The sequence below is a fragment of the Crocodylus siamensis genome, chromosome 10 (genome assembly GCF_052110815.1).
Source record: "Crocodylus siamensis isolate JL-2025a chromosome 10, ASM5211081v1, whole genome shotgun sequence".
NCBI classification, from domain to species: Eukaryota; Metazoa; Chordata; order Crocodylia; family Crocodylidae; genus Crocodylus; species Crocodylus siamensis.
Window position 1 is genome coordinate 60,834,902 of NC_143404.1, and position 21,409 is coordinate 60,856,310.

At 42.0% G+C, this 21,409-nt stretch overlaps 1 protein-coding gene across 1 annotated transcript in view; it reads right to left on the reverse strand.

The window, feature by feature from the left end:
* RIPOR3 (RIPOR family member 3) overlaps positions 1-13,458 on the reverse strand; it is a 62,300-nt gene extending 48,842 nt beyond the window's left edge. Inside the window, exon 1 of the mRNA XM_090065068.1 lies at positions 13,086-13,458. The gene's annotated coding sequence lies outside the window, so the exon portion shown is untranslated. The remainder of the gene's footprint in view (positions 1-13,085) is intronic.
* Between the last annotated feature and the right edge of the window lie 7,951 nt (positions 13,459-21,409).

The window sequence follows — 21,409 nt, forward strand, 5'->3', positions numbered from 1 at the left end:
ATAAGTGACCTTATGTCTCTCCCCCTGCTCATTTCTACCACACCACAATGTTGGTTCTGACCATTCCTAACAACATACTTTTTACATTTCTAGTTCACAATCTCTTGGTCTGTTACTCTCTGATTTTATTTGATTTGCATTAGCATTTTAATGAGGTGAACTTTACACAGGCCCACTTCAGTTCCTATAAACTCTTGGTTTTAAACGGACAGATTTAAAGATTTTGCAGGGGAGGGGGGAAGGGAGTTACTAACCACACAGCGGTACTTAGAAACAGATGTTTTACCCCCTTTAAACTAAACTAATGAGAGCAGGAGTATGAGAAGACTAGGCCAAATTACGATATGCAAAAGCTGTGTCCAGGGTTTGAAATGTTGAAAGCCATATAAGCATGATGGTGCGTCCAGATTTGAGAGACATTCTCAGCTGATGCAAACTGTCATAGCTCCATCTGACTTTAGCCACATCCAGATGAACACTCATGTTCAGTTTGTGGTGCTGCAGACCCGTCTGCAGTTCTGCAAACTGCACGCACCACACATGCAGGCATTCACTGTACTGCTAATTTACAGTATGGTGGGTTTTTGACACTGGGAGATCCTGGTGCCAAAAAAACTTATAACACAAAAAAGCTGAGCAGGGCCCATGGCGGCAATGTGCGCTGCCCAAAACTCGAGCCTGGCCAGCCAGAGCCATACTCCAGCTGCCAACCAGGCTCCATGTGTCTGGATCACCGAGGTTGGAGCCCCAGGAGGCCCAGGGCCCCAGGTAAGGCTCCTAGGGCTAGCACCTCTGCTGGCCCCAGCCTCCCCTACCTCACCTGGGACAACTTGCTGCATAGCAGAGCATGCCTGCACACGAGTTCCCCAGGGACAAGTAGCAGTGACACAAATATGTCCCACTGCTCCTTGTCCCCAGGGAAATGCATGTGCATGCTCGTCTGGATGCACTCTTTGCGAATCTGCTCCTATGAGTCCTAGTCCACATCTCAGCTGCAGGAACAGAATCTATAAATAACAGGGACTAGCCGCTGTGAACTTTAAAGTCTAGTTGCCTAACTTAGATGAGGATCCCACTGGAATATCATATGTGAATAAGGGAAGCAAGATTTGATCTTGGATGGGGAATATCAGTTCAGCTGAATAGCTGATCAGTTTAGATCTAGTCAGATCTTCAGTGGATGTAAACTGGCATCATTCTATTGAAATGAATGGAGATGCACTGATTTACACCAGCCAAGGATCTGTTTCTGTCTGGTTTGCATTTAGCAGGCAACCCCCCCTCCTTCTAAATCCGATTTTTCAAGGCTTCTGCATTACAGAAACCAGACAGATCATCTAGGGTCAGAAGCAATGAAAATTCTAACCCCCTGTGGAAATGTGGCCAAATGTAAAATTCTTTAAACTACTTCTGTGCATCAATTTGGTCATAAAATATAAAACATTTTCTGATGCTAATATAGAAACAGATAAGGTTTCCAGGATCACTATTTTCCTGCTCAGTCCTGCTCCATCAAAGTCACTGGGAGTTTTGCCATAACTTCAGTGGGAGGAGGAACAAGTTCTTTATAATCATGATTTGGCCAGAACTCTGGAAAAATGCATTAGTTACAGCTTTCTATAGACTAGATGCATCAAGGTTTTTCCTCTGGTTCATAGCTTAAATCCTCCATAAAATCTATTCAGGATTTGTCTTTATAAAGTTTTTATTGACCTGTTTTGTAATACTACAGCCTAGGACACTGGCAAGAAATGGTGCCTGCTTCACTAGAACATTCAAGCAGCAAAAAAAAAAATAAAAAAATCTTATGCTGTATTAAAATGTAAGGCTTTGTGAAAGCAAGTCATGACATGGGGAGGAAACAGTGTCTAGCACAATGAGGCCCTGGTCCCTTTAGAACTACCATAATATAAATTTTTAATAATAAAAATAAACATTGGCTGATTCAAACCTCTCTTCTTTTAAAGCTTACTGTTGTGATGAATGTAGCGAAATCAGACCCTCTTCACAGAATACTTATATACAAGCAATCCAAGCAAAACAAAATGCAAATAATTATATCTTAAATGTTAAATACGCTGTAACAGTGAGCCCAGGGCTCTCTGTTCCTTTAAGAGGAGAAGCAGCCCAGCCAGAGAGCTCTGCAAGCTAGGCAGGAGACAGCAGCTGCTGGTTGCTGGAGCAACAGGGACAGTGGAGCAATTAGCAGCCAGGCCAGGCAGTTACCTGACTGGATGTAAGCAGGGCCCTGGGAGCATATAAGCCCAAGGCTGGGGCTAGCAGAGGAGTCTGTCCCTGGCTGCTACAGGGGAAGGAACTGCCCAGGGATACCGGGTTGCCCATTTGCTGCCTGTAGAAACACTGAGGCTTGGGGAGCTCAAAAGGAGCCTATGCCAGGAGGCACACTAGCACAAGGGGAAAAAAAAGGTTTGCCCTCTTCAAGGGACAGAGGGCTGCTTTCTCTGTTGTTGCTTATGTTACAGCCCAGGGGGTTATGATTTATATTACTGTTTTACCCATGGCTTGGGATGAGGCTGGAAGGGGAGCTAAAGAAGCCTCATTAGTGCCCAGAGGGCACTTGACTGCTTTGAGCCCTGCCAAGGGCAAGCTCAGGGCTTGAGCCCTTATTAAGCTGAGAGTGGCACCAGAGAGGGCACAGCCACAGAGGGGCCAGGGGCCTAGCAGACAAGGGCCAAGGGCCCGCTGACTAAAAGGGACAAAAAAAGCTAGTGCCTCAAAGCCAGGTCCAATTCAGTGGGCCTAAACTAGAAGGCCCGCAAGATTAAAAGGGCAAAGGCCAAGGAGGCCAAAGCCCCAAAAGAGGAAACGACATACTGGTAACAGCAGCAAGGCATGGGGCGTGGTAAAAGGGAGGATTTGGAGCCAAGCAATTAGCCCTTAAGGCTTTGGTGCTCTGCTGGGCACAGTTAACTACAGAAGCCCAGCCAAGGGCTTGGGACCAGTGGGACTGAGGCCTAGCGAAGCCCTGTGGACAGCCTCTCTATTAACTTATATTTCCATCAAGGCATGGCAGAAAAGACAGGACAGTGCCCTAGGGGCAGACCAGGGCACAGCTGCAGAGCCACCAGGGGGCATCACGGCCACCTGTGGGACCCTGATGTGTTACAAACACTCAAAAAGAACTCAAAGCACAACAGCTCAGGAAGCAGATGGAAGAATCCTATGCAGCAGGATACATGTGGTGGAACTGGTTTTTTTGCCAGTAGTCAAATAACAAGTAATCTAAAGAGCAACAGCTTCCTCTTTTTTTCTTTATGAAGTAAAATGACCTGAAAGATTTGCTTAAATACAGTGTTATTCTGCTCTTTATTTTAAACTAGGAATTCAGTTCTTGTCTACTTGTTCTTCCTGGAAGATATTTTGGATGATTTAAGACACTGTAAGAATAAGACAACTGAAGTTCCAAAAGAATACAATCAAAAGAGCTGTGATGAGAGGCTCAGTCTTCTTAAAAATGTTGGGGTTGGATGTTTCTTTCTGTTTGCTCCTACTTAAATATCTCAGAATCAGTTGGAAGAAAAGACCTGTGCGAACAATTCGATAATACCCTTTGCCTATTCAATTAAAGACTGAGAAAGTTCCAAAAACTAATTATCTAGTCCTCCAAGGAATTCCTTAGTAAACCATAAAGGAGAAAATATGAAGGAAAAAAACAAGCAAAGAAAAAGGCAACACACACATGTTATTTAAAAAAACCTTTTAGAACTTGTTCATGCCTCATGGAGAAGCAAAACTGGCTGCAAGCTGGTTTTTTTTTTTCGTTTTTTTTCTTCTGTACAGATTCTCTTTAAAAAACAGAGAACTGGTAATTAGTTCATAAACTATCATTTTAGACCTACTAAACTGGTGAAGTATGGACTTTCTTGGGGTCACTAACCACTGTGACATGAGACTGGACTAGAAGGAAGGAACTGACATTACAGTCCCAAGTCAGCCAGCCCATACTTCTCTAGTTATCAGTGACCAACACTGGCAAGGCATCTTTTGGAGATAATATGTTCACAGAAATGTCAGGCTCTTCTAACTTCTTTATCAGCATAAATCACCCCAGACACCTTTCAAGTGATGAGTCACTCTGAGCACAGGAGAGTTACTTACAGAAAAAGAAGAAAGGAACATAACTAGAAGTGCTGAGCAGAGGTAAATGGTGTGCTTCTCAGCAGTGGAACCAATGGGGATCAAACCACTTATGGTACTTGTATGAAAAGCTAAATTAATTTTAAGATACCTTAAACTCTTATGGATATAATCAACTTCTACTGCAAAAGGAACTTATTTAAAATCAGCCTTCGATTCCATGCACAAAGTTAACCGTGCCTTAGTCCAAAGTTCTTCAAAGATTATGAACTCAGTTATTCACTCCCTGAAAAATCAAAACACTTGTTGCAACCAAGTCATAGTATGATTGTTGTTCATTTGCTGTTTATTTAGCTTTCCAAGGCTCTTTTCTTAGAGTTACAGGGAGTCTACACTAAAGAGGCTTTCCTGGTATAGTTATATTAGTAAAACAGTAACAACAAAGCCCTAGAGGGAAGATAAGACTGATCTCTTTTGCCAACATATTTAAATCACCTCCCTAAAAATATAAGTCATCCTGGCAAAAGGACTTTTCCAGCTATAAGCTGTGTCTACACAGGACATTTTGCTAGTAGCGCTATGTTAATTAGAGGTATAATCTTTCATATTTATAACAGACATAGAGCTATGTTTGAGAATATCATAATATGGTTCTGTTGTACGTCTACTATAGGAAGTCTTATTGCTTTAATAATACTACCATGGTTTTGAAAGGCACCAGTAATCTGCTGATTACAATACTAGGATAGTTAAAGTGATAACCATCCCTACAACAAATGATAAAGATATTAGGAAGCAACCATTGATCCTCTGGATCATGGTGTACACATAAGAGATCTAGTCAGATGCCTGATGAATCTGCTTGTGGCTGACAAGCCCAATTCAAGAGTAATGCAGCTTGTTCCAAGTTTCACAAATACATACATTGTCTGTGTTAGAGTCCAAGTTTAGAGCACACTGCTTTTTCTCTCTCTCCCTCTTTGCTCTGGATCAAAGCTGCTTCATGTTGAGCTGCGCCCAGTGCCAGATGTTCCCTCCAGTTCGGACGAGATTCTGCACATTCTTCCTAGCTTTCTACGTTAATATTGAATGACTTTGTGTCATTTTTGCACACACTGTGGTACTGCCATAGGGGGTGACCCTGCTTTCTAGAAGCATCTTGAATCTCACTATATAAGATATTCTTGGGGATATGTTCTCCTCCCATTCTCTTGACATGGCCAATCCAATCACAACCTTCTCTTCTTGGTAATGGTTTCTAAGTGTGTTAGTCCTGCACACTCCAGTACCTCTGTATCTAGTATTTTGTCTTCCTGCTTTATTTTCAGGATCTTGCACAGACTTCTCATGTGAAAGCTGTTCAGTCTCTTGACGTGCCTAGAAAATGTAGTCCATGTTTCTGAACCATAAAGCACACGTTTCTTAGATTCACATTTTCACCTTAGCTGATGGTTTGCTGTTATTCCATGCACACTTCTGTAGTGGTCCAAAATTCTGATCTACTTTTCCAATTCTGTTAGTCAGTTCAGCCTAAATGTCAAGAGTCCTGCTGACTGTAGAACCCAAGTAGCAAAGGCTGTCAATGACACCAACAGATTTATCCTCCAGAGTGATGTCAGGTATTAGTTCTTCCACCCCTTGGTACATAATCACAGTTTTCTTGAGACTAATTGCCATCCTGAAGGTCTTACGTGACTCAAAAAATCTGTCCCAGAGATCATGTAGGGAAGATTTAATGTAGGCAACCAAGGCTGTGTCAGCCATAAGCAGGAAATCTCTCAGAACTAGTTCTTTCATCTTGGTTTTTGTTTTAAACTATGCAATGTTGAACAAGCCTCCATCCAGTCAGACTTGAAGATAAATGCCATCATTGCTGTTCTTGAACACAAGAAGTAGGAATAAAAAGTAGACGTTAAAAAGCACAGGGGCTAAGACCCATCCCTATTTCACCCCGTTGTTGATGTCAAAGATGTTTGATTCTTTGTTTTCATATCCTACAGGTGCCTTCATACCTTGATGTAATGAGCAAATGATGTTCAACAGTTTGGGGTTCAACCCAGTTTCTTCAGAACAGTAAAAAGGCCCTGTCTGTTGACTACACTGAAAGCCTTCATCAGATCAATGAGGGCTATGTACAGTGGTATTAATTTTTCTCTATACTTCTCTTGCAGTTGCTTGACCAAAAATATCATCTCAGTGGTGGTATGAGAATGCAAGTATTGGTATACGATGTGGGTGAAATTTGGACACAGTTATACCAATACAGCTGTGTTGCACACTTGTAGAGTAAAATTGTCTCTCCCTGAGCAGAGCAAGCTATACTGGTAAAAGCGGACTTTTGATGTCTAGAGCTTTTGTTGGCATAGCCATTGGCTGATAATGTCTCTTCACAGTCCATGACCAACACGGCTTCCAAGTAAGGAAAAAAATTAACAAGCAACCAACAACTCATACATAGTAAATATATACTAATTATACAATAAATATGTTCTTATTCTTTGAAAAAATGCGAAGATGAGTGCAGATAACACTCTCTTTGTAGCTTCTTTTCCAGTATACCACAGCACTACAGCAATATGTACTTTACTTACAAATCCTAGTGGCTGAAGTACATGGAAAAACTAGTCTTGGGGATCTGAGCTCCCTCTCTATTTGCAGCATGCTATTTGGGCCAGAGGGGAAATCAGTTCTGCTTCTAACAAGCCTCTGCATCCTCATTCAGCATCCTTTATATGTGCAACCTTGTAAGCAAAATGTACATACAGTACTAAACTGATGTATGCTGAGTTTAAAAAACCCAAACACAAAGTTGCATTACTTTAATTTAAGCAATTTAACATTATTCCTTTAGTGATATCAGAACTCCATGTGTAGACTAGGGCTTAGGCTTACTGTCACACACAATTACCCAATTTGTATCCACCCTCCCAAAAACTGCTCATACAACTCCATATGCATTTTGTATGTCATTGTGTGTCAAATCTTTTTGAAATTGTGGCTTATTTCAAGTCTGCAGATCTCATAAAACAAATCCTTTTTTATAATCTGGACTGACCTTTTAAACTTTTTGGTACAATTTCAATTATGGAACATAAACATTGCAGAAAGTTTGTGCACAGATAAGAAAAAGGTTACTTATATTGTATTTCACTTGCACTAATGGAAATGTAAACTTTTTCATGCTAAAACTAAAGTGGTAAATTTTAGTCTTTCAACACACTGAGCTCTTTCAATTGCTCTCCTGTTTGTTTTATCTGTCCAGCCCCTGTGTTGGGGAATGGATTTTCTCCCTCAAGCCCCGGCAATTCAATTAATAAAGTGCAAAGAAAATTATAGAAAAAATGTAAGTGAAAGGCATTTGTTTTTTAAAAAGTACATGAATAACTGAAAAGTGGTTAAACTGATGTTGTCCAAACTTTCTAAATATATTCAACTTTGAGTTGAAAGCAATCACAAGAAATTTCAGGCCCAAATTTCTGAGAAAATTGTGAGCATCTGTAAAAAAAATTCAAAAGAGGATTTAATTATAGTGTCTGCACGGGAATGCTCTAACATGTGCACATAGTCTAGTCTATCCACGAATGGACTCAAACAAAAGGAATATGAAAAAAATGAGTGGGAAGTCTGAATCTGCTTTTAAACTTCAGGACTGCAAACAACACCTGAACCAACAGTGTTGATACCAGTACCTCTAGTATGCTGAGGAATAACACAGCTGAATGCAAATTCAAATTGTACACCCTAAATTCATGTCTAATCTCTTCGGACACCAGTTTTAGGCCAATCTTTATATTCCTTGCATGTCTAAAGCTCCCACTGAAGACAATGGAATTTTAGCCTGAATTAGGAAGACAAAGTCATTTCTTATCTTTATGACAGACTATGTCCTGATCTATGCGACTTGCCAAAGTTAAAGTGGGTAACGCAGTATATGACCCAATATCAAAAATGACAGAGACCAGAAAATGAGTCATGGAGGAAACTTAAATGATGCAGGACTTTTTGTACTGCGCATGTGTGTGTGAGAGATGGAAATTCTGATTCTGACATTCTTATTCCTGATACAAATAATTTTTAATTACAAAATAAGTGGACACCAACTATGCGTCAAATGGAACAAATCTGGGTAATAAAATGCCTGACATCCCCAAAATCCCTGTTTTGTTATAAGAGTAAAATAAAATTAATGTTAAATTCCATAGGGAAAGGTAAACAAAATGAATTAATAAATGGAATAAACTATTCTGAATGGAATATAAGACTTTCTGAATGTAAAACCAAGTCCTCACCAGAAAGCATTTATTCACAAAGATACTTTGGTTGACATCCTAGCCTTCCTGAAGTCATTGAGAGTTTTAACAGTGATTAGCATCTAGCTTCAGGAATGGCAAGGTACAGGGAAGCTTCCCAGCTGCATAACTAGGAGGCTTGCAAAGTTGTCAGAGAGCAAGGCCTTCCAAACACTTGAATGGCAAAGAATTATGGGGACTAACGAGCTGTTTCTATTGGTCCTTGGTCTGTTAACAAATGTCTCTGACTCTTCACCTCGATCTGTGCTAGAATCTTTTGCTGTCAAATAGGAGTTGATTTTATGGCATGTCTATAAGGGCAAAAGCCCTAATGCAGATCCAGTTTTTCAGCATAGAAGTGTTTTTGCCAGGATAACTTATTTTGCTCAGATGATCACTGACTGTAAGCCATACAAGCAATAGCACTTTTTCCAAATATAAGACACATCTACATTTGAAAGTGTCCAATATAGCTATACTAGCAAGTTTATTCTAGGGCAGACCTAGTGTTCCTGGCTGTTTTCTGTGCTGTCATAACCTAGTCAATGTTCTTGCTGTCTTCATGGCATGTTAAAACCATGGGATATGGTTAAAACTAGGGATATGTTGCACTTTGCTCAAACAGATGCACTTGCAGTAGCAAAGAGAAGTACTGTACAGGTGTATAAAGCAGTCTGTTGTAACTACACAGCAGAACCATGCTAACACGCATCAGCGGCACAGGACCTCCAGCTACATATATATTCACGTTTTCCCATGCAAGATTATACAAAGAGATTTTACCATATACATTCTCTCTTTTCATCGACATGTCAACTGTTGTAGGTTAGAATGTGTTAGTAATTGTCAGCATCAAAATCTGGAATAATTCTATCTAGTCAGATACGTTTCTTCACTTTCAAAGAAACAGCTCTTACTTAAAATTGCTTCCAAAGCATGTTGTGAGTGGGATTGAATAAATCAGCTAGCAAAATGCATAACTTAAAAAAAAATTCTAAAACCCAGTCAGGATTTAATAAAAATGTCTCTGAGGTACATAAATCATGTCCCTAATAGAGTATTTTTCAATTTCCAATCCTGCATGGAGAATCTTAAAATGCTAACAGATGTAGGAAAGGAGAAGTACAATTCCCTCTATTCTGTCTACACATATACACACATACATGCACACACACAAAGAAAACAACAACAGACTCTAAAATATGAATATTGCTTTTATATTTACCACTATAAAGACAATTCACTTGAAAGTCTTTCTCTCTCTAAATTGTTTCTGTGGTAACACATCTGGTGCAGTAACTCTGGGCCAGAACCTTAACTATCTTGGAACAAGTGAGTTATGTTGTTGTTATTGTCTGCAAGAATGTGAAGCACAGATAGATCTGCATACCCATGATCATGCAACCCCTGCACAGCCTGGCAGAATATGTGCTATTGACTCTTATACTCACTCAGTGATAAACTATCAGCTGAAGGTATTTCTATGATCATTAGGGAAAAAAATAACTCTTGAAATTGCACTCGTTATGCATCTGTATTTTTAAATCAAATGAAGAACATTTCACCATCACTGTATGTGGTGTGTGGAAAAATGGAAGAAATCCTCAGCTGAGAGAAATAAGGATCATTTCCAGATCACAGATCCAACTCTCCCTGTATAATGGAGAAACTAATAATAGTTAGTACTTATTATCGTCTAAGTGCTATATAAACACTGTCTAACCTTTACCACATTGCAAAATTATCACCATTCTGCTGAGGTGAAACCAGAGACACTTCTCTAAGGCCAAAACCATCAAAAATGCCCACTAATTTAGGTGCTTCCATTTTTGGTTACCCATCTTGAAATGCATAGCACATGATTTTCTGAGTTACCAAGGACCTAAAGGTCTCCTTGACTTTAACTGCAGTTGTGGTTACCTAGCAACATAAGCTTGTTCCTTGAATATCTCAGATGGGTCAGTCAGAAATTGAGGCACACCAATTTACTGACCGCTTTGGAATATTGTAGCTGGAACAATATATTTAAAGTTATATGGAGAGAAAAGGACAAAAACAGGAGCAGAATCCAGTAGTCCTGACTCCCAGTTCATTTAAATGACAAGTGAAAAGTTGCTTTGTTTTAACAGCTGACCTAGAATCTGAAAGTCAAGGCAGGCCATGACCAGATGTATATTTGAAGTGCTCTGAATTCTGCTTCATTTTGGAGTGCTGCAGTGCTGCACTGATATATGACTACCTGCCACTGCAGTGATTCAAAATAGCCATGACAGCATGCAATGGTAGTCCTCTCTAGACAAGGGGTTGCTCAGTCCTCCAGAATCTCCCAGTGCTCCACTCACACTCCCCAGGGTGGACAACCAAAGAGTGCTCTCCTGTGCACTTAACAGTTATTGGTAGCCTCCAAAGCCCAAAAGACATGTAAGAAATCCACGCAAGGAATCGCTCTCTCCAGCCTTCCCCTTCTCCTAGCCCCAAAAATAGGTAACTATCTATTGAGCTATAAATATAGGTATATATAAGTATACTTATATCTATTGATCTGTATACTTCTATATAGCTATAACCCAATGAGGCCTATGAGAGATATTGTCACGGTGAAATTGAGATAGACACCTCAAAGTAAAATGACATCAGTTGGAAACGTATTGTAGTGCAACGGCTGGAACAGAAACCATGGTGCTTTACCTTAACTCATTTGCTTAAAACTGAGTTGCAGGAGTTAAAAAACAGTGTGAATATATTTTTCCCATTCCACTGAGCATATCAGTGTTGAACACATGGAAAGAGCATATCTGATGAATGGGAAGGTGCCATTTTATAGTTATTTTTATGCACTTTAAGTTCTCTGTAAAACAGATTTACCTAATTTGAAACAGATGAACCTACTTCTTATTCAGTTAACATACAGACTGGACCTGTGATCTATGGTTATATCATTTCCAGTAATAGTGATAAAGAAAATAGAATGGTCTTGGGGTCTTCCACAATCACTAATAGTCAAACTCAGTAACTGGTTGAAAATCAGTTATTTCCCTTAAAGGCATCTTCCACAGAAATCATGGCCACAGACCTTTTCTCTTGAAGAAGTATAAGTTTTAACAAACCTGTACTCAGGGAAAATAATTGGCAACAGAAATGGAAAAGTTAGAAAGAGAGGATAAAAGCTGGTATTTTAGCAATAGGCCCAGATGTCCCTCCTGAGCTGTTGGCGGTGCTGTTTTCAAATCAGAATTAAACCCAGGACCCAGAGCACCTAAAGTCATTAAAGATCTGCTCATGTTCTTTGCAGGACTTGCTGTCTGTGTAACTTTGTGTTGTCATCAGCCCATCATCATCCCAACTCCAGTATTGGCCAAATTACAATTTGGATAATTGCATTCTGCTTGCTCCCTTCATTTTGGCTTTTTGACTAAATCACAGATGTATAATAAATTTATATTGTACGCTTTATTTATTCATATTTTATACATAAAATATCTCCTCTCCTTCCAGTCTCTCCCTCTCTCCATTAGCTCCATCTAAACAGTATCATTAATTACTCTCCTTGAGTCCCTTTCCCACAGGGCTCACATTTCCAGTAAGCTGTCCTCCCCATGGGCTGGACCTGGCCTTCCTTTTTGTCTTTAAAATACCTACCATGTTCTGTTTCAAGGGGCTAGCTCTTATATTTACAAAGTGATGAGTTCAGGTGAAAAATGGGAAGAGGTTGGTGGATTCATTGGCCATTGACCACTGCCCCTTGTGGAGGGAGTACTCTATAGGAGTAGGGGTGTCAAAGTCACATGGGCCCCCAAGCCAGATCTGGACCACGGGGGCTCCTCACAGGTTGGACAGGAACCACGAGGAGCCTTGCGGGCCAGATCTGGCAACAGCAGTGGTAATGGGGCAAGTGGTGGCAGGCCATAAATAGGATCAACTACATCGCTAAACCTAGATGAGTGTACAAGTTGTTCTCGGCGTCGCACTCTACTAGACAGCACTAGTAGACCCTTTATAAATAGACCCTTTATAAAACAGCCTATGTTTGGTGTGAAATATCTCTCAGGGTGAATTTTACTCAGTTCACCTCCCTTCTACATAACCCTCCTTTGCCCGCTTATCATTACTGCTTTATCCACATCACCCAAGACTGACAACTATTACAATATTTCCTAGCTGGCTGGTGAGAAAACAGGCTCGAAAAGAAGCCGGCTTATTTCTAGCCACGCCGTGGCAGATGCAAGAGCGGCAGTCCCACGCTCTTCCCCCACACCACATCCATCTTTCTGCTTTCCCAATTCTGTGGAGCGTCCTTCCTGGACGAACAATTCAATTTCCATCTGGCCCCATTGACTGGACACGCGGTTTAAAGGCGCACTCAACAGTGTCAGAAGCAGAATGGACCCCCACTGATGAGCCAATACAACATCATCCCCTTGCAGTCAAAGAGAGGATTTTAAAAGGGTAACCAGCCTCAGCAAACCCCGCAGTGCCCGCTTTTCCACCTGCTCCAGAGACCCCCCCCCCCCCAGTCCTATTTGAACGCTCCGGCAACTTGGGTCTAGCTCGACCCCAGAAGCAGCAGCATCGCTCGGCGGTGCCTGTGCATCCGGGGCAGCTTGCACCCCCGTAGGATCGCCTGCGCCTGGGACCCGCTCCGGGCCGGCTGCTGCCACCCTCCAGCCCCGGCCCCGCGCCGCCGGGCACCGCACTCACCCCGGGCTCGTCCCGCGCGGCTCTGCCCTGCTCTCCGCGGCGAGGTGCCTCCTACCTGCCCGCGCTGCGGGGCGGGCCGGCGGGGAGGGAGGAAGGGAGGGAGGAGGCGGCCCGGCCCCGGGGCGGGCTGCGGGGCCCGATAGCGGGGCCCTATCGCGCCGGCCCGGCGGCCCCCAGCTGCGCTGCGCTTCCAGGAAGCCGCGGCGAGGCTGGATGCGGCTCGCCCGTCCGCCGGGGGGGCTCGGGGCTCCAGCACACGCACGGCCCGGACCCCTGCTAGGCATCGCCGAGCATCCCAGGCGCTCGTGTGCTGCAGCCGCCACCTCGCCCTGCCCTGCCCTGCCCGCTCTCAGCGCCTTCCCTTGGCCCCATCCTCTCAGGTCCCCTCCCTTCCCCTCTTCGATCCTTCTCCCGTCTCCTCTTCCCCTCTCTCCCTCCTTCTCCGCTAGCCGTCTCCTTCTCCCCTTTGCCTAATCTCAGTTTCTTCCCAGCCTCTCCTTAGCCCCTTCCCTAGGTCTTGTCTTCCCTTCCTGAAATGGTGCTGAACCTAGTTTGCCCTTGGCTGTGCTTGCAACTGCATTTGTTCAGCCCTGTCACTAACAAGAAGCCTTACTTCCCTGAGCAGGCCAGCTTTCACACCCATGTCTTAATATCAGGGGTGCTCCAGTCACTACCGAGTCTTTCAGGGTACAAAGCTTCAAATGTATCATGTCAGAAGATGACCAGGGAGCCTCCTCTGCCTTCTTCCCATGTACAAACAAAGACACACACACACACGAGAGCAGGGAGCCCCTCTTCTCTCTCTCTCTCTCTCTCTCACACACACACACACACACACACACACACACACGAGCAGGGAGCCTCCTCTTCTCTCTCTCTCTCTCTCTCTCTCACACACACACACACACACACACACACACACGAGCAGGGAGCCTCCTCTTCTCTCTCTCTCTCTCTCTCTCTCTCTCTCACACACACACACACACACACACACGAGCAGGGAGCCTCCTCTTCTCTCTCTCTCTCTCTCTCTCACACACACACACACACACGAGTAGGGAGCCTCCTCTTCTCTCTCTCTCTCTCACACACACACACACACACACACACACACACACACGAGAGCAGGGAGCCCCTCTTCTCTCTCTCTCTCTCTCTCTCTCTCTCTCTCTCTCACACTCACACACACACACACGAGCAGGGAGCCTCCTCTTCTCTCTCTCTCACACACACACACACACACACACACACACACGAGCAGGGAGCCTCCTCTTCTCTCTCTCTCTCACACACACACACACACACACGAGCAGGGAGCCTCCTCTTCTCTCTCTCTCTCTCTCACACACACACACACACACACACACACACGAGCAGGGAGCCTCCTCTTCTCTCTCTCTCTCTCTCACACACACACACACACACACACACACACGAGCAGGGAGCCTCCTCTTCTCTCTCTCTCTCTCTCACACACACACACACACACACGAGCAGGGAGCCTCCTCTTCTCTCTCTCTCTCTCTCTCTCTCTCTCACACACACACACACACGAGCAGGGAGCCTCCTCTTCTCTCTCTCTCTCTCTCTCTCTCTCTCTCACACACACACACACACGAGCAGGGAGCCTCCTCTTCTCTCTCTCTCTCTCTCTCTCTCTCTCTCTCTCTCTCACACACACACACACACACACACACACGTAGGGAGCCTCCTCTTCTCTCTCTCTCTCTCTCACACACACACACACACACACACACACACACACACACGAGAGCAGGGAGCCCCTCTTCTCTCTCTCTCTCTCTCTCTCTCACACTCACACACACACACACACACACGAGCAGGGAGCCTCCTCTTCTCTCTCTCACACACACACACACACACACACACACACACACGAGCAGGGAGCCTCCTCTTCTCTCTCTCTCTCACACACACACACACACACACACACACACACACACACACGAGCAGGGAGCCTCCTCTTCTCTCTCTCTCTCTCACACACACACACACACACACACACACACACGAGCAGGGAGCCTCCTCTTTTCTCTCTCTCTCTCTCTCTCTCTCTCTCACACACACACACACACACACACACACACACACACACACACGAGCAGGGAGCCTCCTCTTCTCTCTCTCTCTCACACACACACACACACACACACGAGCAGGGAGCCTCCTCTTTTCTCTCTCTCTCTCTCTCTCTCTCTCACACACACACGAGCAGGGAGCCTCCTCTTTTCTCTCTCTCTCTCTCTCTCTCTCTCACACACACACACGAGCAGGGAGCCTCCTCTTTTCTCTCTCTCTCTCTCTCTCTCTCTCTCACACACACACACACACGCACACGCAGGGAGCCTCCTCTTCTCTCTCTCACACACACACACACACACACACACACACACACACCCTCTTGTTTTAAGAAATCCTTTTCAGGCCTCCCAAATATGAAAATCCAAACCCATTTCTTCCTTTTTGAAGGTCAACTCAAAACTTAGGCCCAGGCTTTGAAGTCCCTGTTCCACATTCACCTTGACCACCAGCATCCTTTTGACAATGAAGCCGGGTAACGCGGCTTCCACTGACGCCACAGGATTCTGGGTCACAGGTAAAGTGACTTCTATGGGAACTGTGGGTGCTTAGCACTTCCTTAGGTTTTGACTTCTCTTTATCATTACTTGTACTATGCTATATTATTAGTGCTTGTTTGGCCCTTCCAAAATATTCACCCTCTTTGAAAATAAAAGAAGACTGTTCCTTCTTGCCCATAGGAGCTTACAATCTAAGACATAAAAAATTTCAAACTACATGGTGACCTTCATAACAACATCCTTGTGGACAGGGCTATTTATTTTCTTACAAGCTCTACTGCAGAGCAGATTCACGCAAACAGTGCTCTGAGCAGAGGAGTGGGTACTTAAATTAAGAAACTGAATAAGAGGGTTGGTGCTTCTTACATAGTATGAGTCATTTCCACCACAAGCAGCCATGGAAGCTGTGGAAATGAGAGTGGGGGTAGGCTGAAGCAGGTAAGTAGGAAGTCCCATGTGACAAAAAGTGCTCAATAACTATGAGTGTATGACAAGTAGGGAGCTAGAAGCACTGAAACAGGGAGTGGAGATGGTACCAAATCTAGAAGCTGGGGGCAAGGATCTTGAATATCATCTAAGAACAGGGATAGGGATCTTGAATACAATGCAAAAGACAATGCACAGACATTATGAGAAAGGTTATCAAAGACCTTAGCATTTCCAGCAAGAGAATTACAGACACCAGTGCTCAGGTTAGTAAAAAGTATATGCTGTTAATAATTGCCCTTTTGATTACTGCAGTGTGTTAGGTTGTATGATCAATCACACCCATCTCAAAATAATGCAACACAAATAGCTATCCTTCATGCCAAACCCTCCCTTCAAATGCATGCCTGAAACTGGCACATATGCTGCCCTGAGATGTGCATGCACTGGGAACTGCAAACAAGAGCAGAACCTGCCCTTTACAGAAATCCTGTACATAACTAAATCTCTTCACAAGCCCTATGCAGTCATTGTTTGCTGACCTAACAATCTCTGTTGGGTGATTATCATTTCCTCTAAACGTGAGACTTACACGCATTCAACTTCATGGATGAAACCCTCAGCTAATAAAATGGTCCCAGCTCCACTGATTTCAAAGCAAATGTATCCAGCAAAAGATCTGGACCTACATGTTCTTTTTAAATTTAATGTATTTCATCCTCTTTATTTGCTGTGTCTTCCTCTCATATGTTTGTGTGACTGGTTGTTGGTATTCATTATTTTAACTGCATTCTGGATTATTTGTTCTAAGGTTTTGTTCACATTTTACTTTTTCCATGAGCTTCTAATAAACTGCTTGGCTTCAGATTTTCCAAATTGAACACTGATGTTTAGAGCAGCTAATTAGGTAGTTGGGTTCAAAGTAAATTCTATAATATAACAATTTACATACTCTTTATAACAATGGACATAAGCCTACAATTTATTGTTGCTGGCTGATTTTACATTCTTTTGGAATCCATTTTAAAAAGCTACATATGTTTAGTTTTTCTATGTATATAAAAAGCAGCAAACACTCCATATTTGGGATTATTATGATATTTATGTTGAAAAAAGGAAAGTATTTATGTCCTGACATATCTCATGAAGTGCTTGCTAATGGGACGCAGACTAAATGTTGGTATCTTTCTTCCAAGGATCTCAAAGGACTTCACAAATATTAATAAACTAAGTCACTCAATCTCAGTCAAGGAATATGAAGGGATATACAGAGCTCTCTTTCAGGAAAAAATATGTGGGATGGCAAGAATAACACATCCCTGGTACCTTTCCAGCCCTACCAGTGACATGAAAATTCACCTGGATGCAGGCAATTATTTTAAGCAGACTTTTCTAGCTGCTGGTCTGCATAAAGTTTGTGCACAGATTTAAGTGAACTAGAGTGTTTTCTAAACAAATGTAGCTACGTAAGTGTAGACTTCTTGTGTGAACCCACTTATTTCAAGCTAAGAGTCCTATATTGTTATACTCATTAAACTGCCTCACAAACTTCAAGTCTGACTCAGATCCAGGAAGGAAGCTAAGCACATCCAGAACTTAAAGCATAGGAGTAGTCCTGCTTATGTAAGTACCTTCCTGAATTGGAGCCTTTGGATGCTAGTGACATCACTTGGAGTGAGACTGCATAGAAAGGATTAATTAAAACAGAGAGAAATAGAAGATATCTTTTAAAAGCCCAAACAAGTTGGGACCCTGACTGAACTCTCATAGATTCAGAGCATCTAAAAAGTGACCCGCAGGGAAAAACTGGATTGCCTTTTTTTTTCTTTTACGATATAATTTTTTTAAAAAAAGGTTCTAGGGTGACTTTAAAGAAATTATTAAAGAGCAAGAGTTGTATTACATCAGTATATTTCTCATTTAACCTGGTTGTTTCAAAGTGGATATGACCTGCTAGCATGTACTTATAAAATAAATTGAAAAATAAAACTTTCACAGATCTGAGCCATAAAAATACAATAAATAATTTGATGTATTTTTATAAATTATTACCTTTTCTCTCTTGTGATTTAAATATCAAGGTGATTAAGGATTAAACAAGCTCAATTATGAAACTATTGTATTATGAAATAATGTTTATACAGGCAAATGTTATCATTACTAAGTAAAAATGATATTTAATAGCAGTCATAATAATTACCCACATAATCCAAATATGTTTAACATTCATCCTGAATGTATTACTTGTATGATTTCATCCTAGTAAATCTATTTTAAAATCCCAGAGGCACAAATAACATTCATAGTGCCCTCTGCTGGATACTCGTTTTGAATTCCCAGTACAATTCAATGTAATATAGTATTGAAGGCTGGGAGGGACAATGTTTAGGTAATGTTGAAGAAGCCTGCCAAACTTGATCTAGAGGCAGACTTCTTTTTGCATTAATTTAAAGGTAGTTTTAAAAGCAGATGGCCTATATGCAACGGGATTTTGCTTTGTGTTTACAATAAGATGTTAAAATCTCAGATCTATGGTTGATATGACGTATCACATTCCCTCTTTAAGCCTTCTGTGCATATCCTGCCCTTATTTTTTACTATTTCATTCTTCACCTCAGCAGAATTTGCTCTCAGTGGAACAGAGCAAAATTTGACCTGTCAAACTGAACCTTTTTGGCCTGAAAATACACGTATTTCTCATTAATATATACTCTTTTTTCATAATAATTTTGTTCTGCAGCAACAATGGTGCTATAGTTCTTTTCTCAAAAATTCCTGTGTGACTTCGGAGCCAAAGTACCATGATTTGGTTAACCGTACCCAGTACTTTGCTGGGTAAGTCACTTATATATACTGGTAGCAATGCTGAGCACAGCATCCCCACCATTTGGGTCTAGCTGATGTTTAACATGAGACTTGGGCTCCTTTGCCCACTCAGGACATTTTTATTTGGTTATTAGGTGATTTAATAAAGGGCTGGGAGCTTTGCCTACAAATCTATTCTAATTCTGAATGTTTATTAACTTTTTATTGTGATTTTCTTTTTGTAGTATTTCCTTACTAGCTGTCTGAAAAACAGATTCTTCTAGCCTTGTTTTGGCTTGCATACACCTGTAGTTGCCAGTATACACCCTGAGTTTGTTGGTGTGTCAGACATTAACGGTGCTGTAACTTTTGTTCTGGGGGCAGGCGGATTTATCTGCCATCAGCTGTGGTTTTAAGGAAGGTTAAACTGTGGGTCTATCAACTATGAAAATGTCTTTTTCATGCTAATGTGAAAAAAACCCCTGGCAGCATCCTTTTAAGGTTAACTTGAGAAGCCCCCAAAATATAATCCTTCACCAAAGGCATTTGAAATTCCTTGGTTCTTCAATTTCATGGAAATGTAATGACGCTATTATTTTTCTCAATAAATATATTAATGTTTCCTAGGAGCCATAAAATGTCAGTGGAAATGTATGAAACCTCTATTATTTGCTGATCATTGACATGATAAGTCATAATACCGTACTTCCTTCTGAACTGAATACTGGAACCTTGAATCTATATATAATTTCTGTATCTCCCAAAACCCCATCACATGTCAAGGTGTCAAGGTGACGTAATTTGACTTTTTGAGTGATAACCCTGCAGTGATTTGCAACTGCAATCTTGGGAAGTTGCTGTGTTTCTAGGTTGCTCTGTGGAAAACTATTAAACCCAGTCAGACTTTGGTGGTAGCATCACCTGCAAAAATGGATCCAGTTTCTCTCAGGTAGGCAGATAGTGTGAACATTATAAGAAGTCCTGTTTGAATTCCTTGTCTTTCCACTATATGTCCTTTACTTAGACTCGATACCAGAAACAGGCCTAGGAGTGACCTTTCACCACCATTGGCTGTGATGGTGTTCAGAAAGAACTCAACATGCAGCTTCCCAAAGCAGGCAGTCAAAACAAGGACTTCTAGTAAAGATACACGTGAAAGCCTGCAGCAGAGCATGTGGCTGCTATACTGGGTATACTAATTATAATTATAACTACCCATTATAACTACTAATTATATCTCAGAAGTAATGGGTGTCAAAACGGTGCACGCCAGGTACCTCCCAACATGAAAAAAGTGGTATTTGATCAAGAAAACAAGGCAGTGAACAGCACACAGACAGATCCAGATGTGCAGCAATGCAGTGTGGGATAGCTGCTGGAGGACTCTTAAAAGTAGAGTAGTTAGAAATGGATTCACCACAAACTTTAAAGCAAACAAACTCACTGTGATGTTTGTTCTTAGGAGAATTATTTATAGCAACTTACGAAATCAAATAATTTGGTTGTGCCTGGAGCACAAGGCACCTTAAAATGAGCTAACTACAGTAACTCTGATATAATACCCTGTGTAGACAAGGCCTTATTGTTAAAAAAATGTTGGTTATTTAGTAGATAGCATACTTTCCTTTGGATTAATACTGATCTTTACTTTAGAATAGGCAACATATCCACTTCTCGTGGTTATTATTATTTTACATATTGTGGTAATAGTTTGCAAGGTGCTTTCCAGACAGGCATAAAAACAACGTTCCCCAAATAATTAAATATCTAAATGGAGGTTTTACAGTAAATTATGTTTGAAAAGGAGGCCAGGCCGAAGTTCGGAGAACTGACCAGTCTCTGCTAGCATGCCTACTACTGGATCTGCATCAGTGGGAAATTTTCAGAGAAAATTCTTCTTCTTGGTTCCCATTTCTCAGGGTGTAAAATCAGGTAAATAGTATTCACCCACCTGGGAGCATTAATGTACATTTGTAAGGTACTCTGAATTTCAAAAGGGTTAAGAGTTCTTCTACAGACCCAACCCCAGTGCTGTTTGCCTCAAGCCAACTGAGAACAAAAAAGCTGTAAATCATTCAGCTGTAAAGAGAGGTGTGAGAAGTGAGCTGCAATTAGCATGACTGCGGCATTTAATTATTTGGCTTAAAAAAAAATCCAGGTTGTTACGTGGCAATGGGGAAATCCCAAGTTAATGTGAGGTGCATTTTAAATAGCTACACTGGATTACTTTAGTTGCAACGCACCATCATACCAATCAGTAAGTGTGCACCGTTGCCCCATTTCTGCTTCATAATTAAAGCATCTTCAAAACAAGCACAAGTTTATAATGCAAACTCCTATTTTCAAGCCAACAGAAGCCCCTGCTAAACCAAGACAAATACTCACATACACACCTGCAACACATCTGTTCCTTCAGCCCTGTTGTTAGAGCTAGAAGACAGTTAGAATTCCATTTAAACGTGACAAGCAGAAATCCTGAAACTGTCTGCAAAA